The following is a 6,424-nucleotide window of genomic DNA, read 5'->3' as shown; positions in this document are numbered from 1 at the left end:
GTGGTAAACTTAGGGTGTAAGAACAGACCAATCTAATAAAACATTTGGGGAGTTCCAGTCATCCCACAATGATACAAGTGCCTACTACAAGGAGCCTGGAAGTATGCACTGTAATTTCAGGCCATGATTTACTGTAAAATTCCTCCCTCTCTCTCAGGCAGGTGAGCTTGCTTTTGGGATGTAGATAGATAGATACTTTATTAATCACAAGGGGAAATTCACATAGCAGGGTTGTATGGTACTGTATACTGGTACTGAAAACATACTGAAAACCTACATTTTAAAATGGTATGGTACCAAGATTTTATGATTTATTGGAAATAAACATCATCTTTCCTCTCATTCCATTCCAACCTGATACTCACTATTGCAGATGAGAAAAAACGGTTGTTTCCTAGTCTTCGTAAAAAAAAACTACATGCTTTGAAATGATGTGGACTTTACGAGGGCCTAATTGGTCTGATGTGATTGAGACTTCATGGCTATCAGGAGGTATGTAGTGTGGTGTAATGGCGCCACACATAGTGCAGTGAGAAATTGTACAGGGGACCAGGGAGGCTTGAGTAATTCAGGGAGTTTTGGGGTTATTGGTTATTTTCTGCAGAACTGATTTGGTGCCAGTACTGACATTCGAAAGCTGGTATGAATACTAAAGTCAAAATTTTAGTACCAATTCAACATTAGATGTTGTAGGTTACTAGTGCTCAGCTAGTATTTGGGAGTGTGGAAGGAAGGCCAGAGTGGTGAGCATGTTTTTATTGTGTTTGTTCCCTGGCATACGTTTATTTTCCTTTTCATTTTTATTTCTGTCAATTTTAAACTATTATTTTCTATGTTTTTATTGTTTTACGTGTTTTGTTAATATTGTTGTATTTATTTATAATGTAAGATTTATGTATTGTGTATATTTGCTTAAAGGATATATTCCTTGTTTTCTTTGGGTGGAACACCAAGAGGCGTGGCCATCATTACATCACAGATGAGACTACCCTCAACTTACATATTTCAGGTTGAAAAGCGAGTCCCTCAGAAGTTCATCAAAGTTGGTGGAGTGAAGTTTGTATTAGTAAATACTGCAGTTGATTTTTGAGTTTTTTTTGTATTTTTGCAAGTGGTTATTGGATTTGGACTTGTTGGCTTGTGATTGCTCTTTTAGGCCCTTATGCTGCAATTTTCATTTTTCTTCTCTTTTCGATCAGCATAAATTCTGTATTTTTATAAAGATTCTTCATTGGCCATGTCCTTCCAAGACAGATATTGTATGGTTTTACCCCATCCTTGAAGAGCTTTTTTTTGTATTTCTGGAATATTCACAAATATTTCTGGATTGTTTAATCCTGAGCCCAATTTTAGGCCTATACAGGACTAGAAGCCTGCCATTTGAGTTTGGAGTCAGGCTATCTGAGGAGAAGCCTGTTTTTGGGTTCCAGACCTAGTTTTGGAGAGTTTGAGCCCTGCACCACTTTTTGCCCTTTTGTAGTAAATTTTTTTTTTCAAAGAATAGTAGTCAGGGGCTACTATAATAATAATAATAATAAAAATAATAATATATTTTATATATATAATTACTCTTCCATGCTCAAGGCACTTAAACCTGTTTAAGAAAGGCCTTGGAGGTATTAGGTGTCTTGGTATTTTGCCTGGGGTTTGTTCTTTTGACATCCTTTGCTGTAATTTGTCCTTCTTCTGTTATCAAACCCCCTTTTTGTTGTGCTACTTTGTTCTCCTTTTCATGGGCTTGGTGTGTGTTCACTAGTGCCCTCTATAGTCCACCATGGAGAGAGACATTGTCTGTCACCTGTAACTATCAGTTCTCCATTGCTTCTATGTTTTCATTAAAGACAAAAGTTATAGAGTTACGGATTAACTGTACCACTAACTATGTGACAACATCATATTGTCATCATAACATAAGATGTCAGACAAGCAAAAGGAGACAATCAGTTAGCTAATAATACAGTATAATTTTATACTGTATTGAAGATTTGTTCTGTTCTGTGTATTATATTGTATTGTATTGTATTGTATTATATTGACCCCCTTCTTTTGACACCCACTGCACGCCCAACCTACCTGGAAAGGGGTCTCTCTTTGAACTGCCTTTCCCAAGGTTTCTTCCATTTTTCCCTACAGGGTTTTTTTTGGGAGTTTTTCCTTGTCTTCTTAGAGATTCAAGGGTGGGGGGCTGTCAAGAGGCAGGGCCTGTTAAAGCCCATTGTGGCACTTCTTGTGTGATTTTGGGCTATACAAAAATAAATTGTATTGTATTGTATTGTAATAGGGAAGTTGTCTCGATATTTTTTAAAGTTGTCATAGTTTCTGGTGTAACGGGCGGCCGGGTCCCATGCCTGGCCGGGACGCCCCTGCTGCCTACGTTCCAAGGAGCAGACATGGGCTCCTCAGTACCTCCCCCGGGACACTTGGTGGCAGCCTCCCTGGGTGACGTTGGTGCCTCAGTTTCCCGCAGGGCTTCATGGGAGATGGAGTTCTCCACAACCCTGTGGGGATCTGGGATGGCCTCCGGGGGTGCTGCATGGATCCCGGAGCCTCTGTGGACACCTCTACAGCCCCGCCCGGAAGTGCAATTAGTAACAGGTGATCAAGCACTTCCAGGTGGGCTATAAAAAGGACCAGCATCCACCACTCAGCAGCCAGAATCGGGAGGAAGAGGACAAGGTTGCCTGGGAGGAGTGGTGGTGCCAGAGGAAGGATTGGTTTGGTTGTCTGTATTATTTGAAGTGCTTTGGGACTGTGTTGGGCCTGTGGGACACGGGGAAGACGTGCCCCACGGCTAAAGAGAAAATAAAAACTCTTTGTGATTTTACACATGCCGCTGCGTCAGTCTGTGTCCGGGTCATCTCCCACACTGGTTAAACTATAAAACACACTGGTGTGTTGCAGATGCTCATGACCCTCTGAGTAAAAAAGTGCTTCCTGGTTTCCATTTTAAATGCACTTCCTAAGAACTTTCACCGGTGTCCTTGTTATATGTGATCCATTACTTCACTGACAGAATTTTTTTGTACCAACGTTACTGAGAATTTTGAAGATCTCAAGAGCAGCTTTGTCTGTGCAAGACTAAAGAGGTTTAATTCCCTGGCCTGTCAGAGTAAGACATGGTCTTTACTTTTAGGATCCACATAGCTGCTTTTCTCAGTTTTTACTTTTGCTATGTTTTTTTTATAACAAAGTGACCAGAACTACAATACCAAACTCCCAAAGCGGTCACAATATTGCATTATATAGACTGAGTATAGCATCCCTTTATTGATATTCATTAGTTTTTTACAATATAGCCCGATATTTTTCTTGCCTTTTCAACTGCTTCTGCATATTATTGTCACTCACGCAAGCCATCGGAGTGTTTTACTGGCTCTGATCTGGTACAGGTGACAGGGAAGGATAAGAGTGTGATACAGTCAATAGCTGACTTTACTTCTTTTCCCATGGAGTGGAGGACAAACATTTGGGTGAACTTTCCCTGTACATGTGGAAACTCCAGCCCCATGTGGTAATTTCCCTGTTTCAGAAGGATGACAGGAAGTTAACGTTCATTGCGGACCTCCCTCAAAGAGGACAGATTGTCCACAGATGAAGCATAATATTCTCCTTAAAGAATTTTTTTCTCACCTTGGACAGAAGTTCCTTCCATTTTCTTTATTCTATTTCATTCCTTCAAAGGAAAGTGAATGACATCAGACATGCAGGGGTACCATCCTGGTACCCCAAATCTTTAACTTTGTTAACTGTCTCTTATTACGTTGTCTAGAAGAAGTGAATGTTGTACCAAAAATCACAAATTCTTTTCAGATTCTGCTTCATGTAACTCCGTGTCATCCTTCTTGTATTTATATTGACCGTTTTGACAGCACTTACCAACTGTTTGTCCAAAAGATGGTCTAGAGATTTGAATTGATTTTGCTGCCTCATCAGTGTTTGCTAGCCCTCCAATTTTACAGTTGTCTTCAAATGTCACTGGGTTGCTGACTTATTCAGAATCAATATCATTAATATAAATTAGAATTAGTAATAGTCCAAGGAGAGATTCCCTAGGGACTCCACTGATGACTTCAACTCCCGTGGAGAATTCCCCTCTGATCTAAATTCTTTGTCTCTGGTTGATTAACCAACTTGAAATCCAGCATTTTAAGGTGTGTCTGGTCCCAATGGCTTCTAGTTTCAAAATTAATCTTTTTGATGCACTACATAAAAGACTTTCTAAGAGTCTGAGTAAATTATGTTGTATGCTTTGCTATCCAATTTGACAGTTTTAACATATCTGGAAAATGAACTGGTAAGCACATATGCATTGTCATGTACTGTATGCATGGGAGACAGCTTAAGAGCTTTGGTGATGATAATTACACAATAGACCAGGGGTTGGCACTGTGTACTAAAGTCTTCTCTTCTCCTTCCTCTACAACAGGGGTGTCAAACTTTGGGCCTGGAAGGCCACAGTAGCTGCAGGTTTTCATTCTAACCCTTTTCCTAATCAGTTTCCAGTTTTCACAGATAATTAACTCCTTTTCCCTTCATTTTAATAGCTCTGTTTTTAAGGATTCAGTCCTCTGAATTGATTACTCTCTTCATTAAATGACAGCCATACAGAAATGAGATGTGAAACAAGCCAACAGATGACCAGCTAAACTGGGATTTCAAACTCCAACCAATCTCTTAATAAAAAGCCGATACTTGCTGTTAATTAAACCCTTTATTTAATTCTGTGGCTCGTTGCTGCTCTCATTCTGCCACAACAGACATTTCCAAAACTGTTGATTTTTCTGTTTTTTCCAAGAATACTGTCCAAATGTTTTGGTGACCTGAGAGATCAACCTTACCGAGATCATCACCTTTCTTTATTTTCAGGTATTGTGTAATGGGCACAGGTGAGTTGGTCATGTGGCAGCTCGTTTTGTGTCTCATTATTGTTTGGCTGCTAATTAAGGAAAAAGAAACAACTAAGGGGCCTGAGTCAAGTTAATTAAAATTAAGGCAAAAGAAGTTAATTAGCAGCAAAAACTGTGCACTAATGAAGAAGATGGTCAGAATGAAAACCTGCAGCCACTGCGGCCCTCCAGGACTGGAGTTCAACACCCATGCTCTACAAGAACGGAACATTGACAGTCACTCCATCTCTAATGTCACTTCCATATCTGTCTGCCTGGACCTTCCCCTTCCTTCCACTTGTTAAACCAGAAATCACCCATCTTGTTTCAGATCAATTGAGAACTCCAGTTTGAAAAGACTACTCCACACTTATTGCATGTTTTCTTTGCTTATTTCTCATCTTATTATATGGGGTCACCAAGGTGGTGCCTCAACTCTCCACCTTTGTTTGTGTCCTCTACTACAGTATCTTCACATCACTGCAAGGACCAAGCTACATGCTGTTCAAAAATAATTGCTGTATTTTATAAAATTCCCGCTGACTGCATTGATTGTGCTTACATGCAAATTATCCACAGGTCACTACCTCCAGATTTAAAGGGCATCCAACAAAGGTTTTTCACCCTATTAACCTAATTTCTTCAAAATAATAAAAAGTTGACTGTTGAAGGTATGGAAGGTTATCTACAACAGTACTTGTTATGTATTCCACATTTCAAAGGCTATCTGTGTTAAAAAGCTTATTTTTTTTGTCGTGTTTACCATTGAAGAACTAACTTTAGTAATTCCTTTCATGAGGCATAGCATTCAGTACATGGATGAATGATCATAGTTATACTTGTACATTTAACAAAATGAAAAAAATTCATTTCATGCTTATTATAAAGCACCTTTTGTGAGCATTTAGGTGTGTTGAATAATCTCTGTCATACATAGCAATTGTTACCAGAGGTGAGAGGATGTCCACTTTTCTAAGATGAGGCTAAAGTTAGCTACTTATTTGCTTGCTGCCAACTACACAAAGCTTATGCAATGTAATACTCTTCATGAACAAGATAAAACTTTCTACAATGGATACATTATTTTGCAGTTTAACAAGGGAATCTGTCTGGACACTAAACTGTAAAAATTAAGGTGACAAAGCCTGTTCAGACAGCAGATTTAACACATGTGACAGATAGAGGTCGCTGTCGTCCTCTTGAACCCTCTGACTTGACTCCAGACACCAGGTAAAAGTCCAAATATTATTTTTATTTGAACAATAACGTACACAAAGCACCCTCCACTCCACAATACTCATAAATCAATCAATACACTAATCCATCCATCCATTTTCCAACCAGCCGAATCCGAACACAGGGTCACGGGGGTCTGCTGGAGCCAATCCCAGCCAACACAGGGCACAAGGCAGGAACCAATCCTGGGCAGGGTGCCAACCCACCGCAGACACTAATCAATACAATACTCAATCCTCCACACTCCCAGACACTTCGCCACCCTTCCTCCCAGCTCAGCTCACTGTACTGGTTTCCCAGAG

Source organism: Erpetoichthys calabaricus, chromosome 17 (assembly GCF_900747795.2).
Source record: "Erpetoichthys calabaricus chromosome 17, fErpCal1.3, whole genome shotgun sequence".
Taxonomy (NCBI): Eukaryota; Metazoa; Chordata; class Cladistia; order Polypteriformes; family Polypteridae; genus Erpetoichthys; species Erpetoichthys calabaricus.
This window is presented reverse-complemented; position numbering follows the sequence as displayed.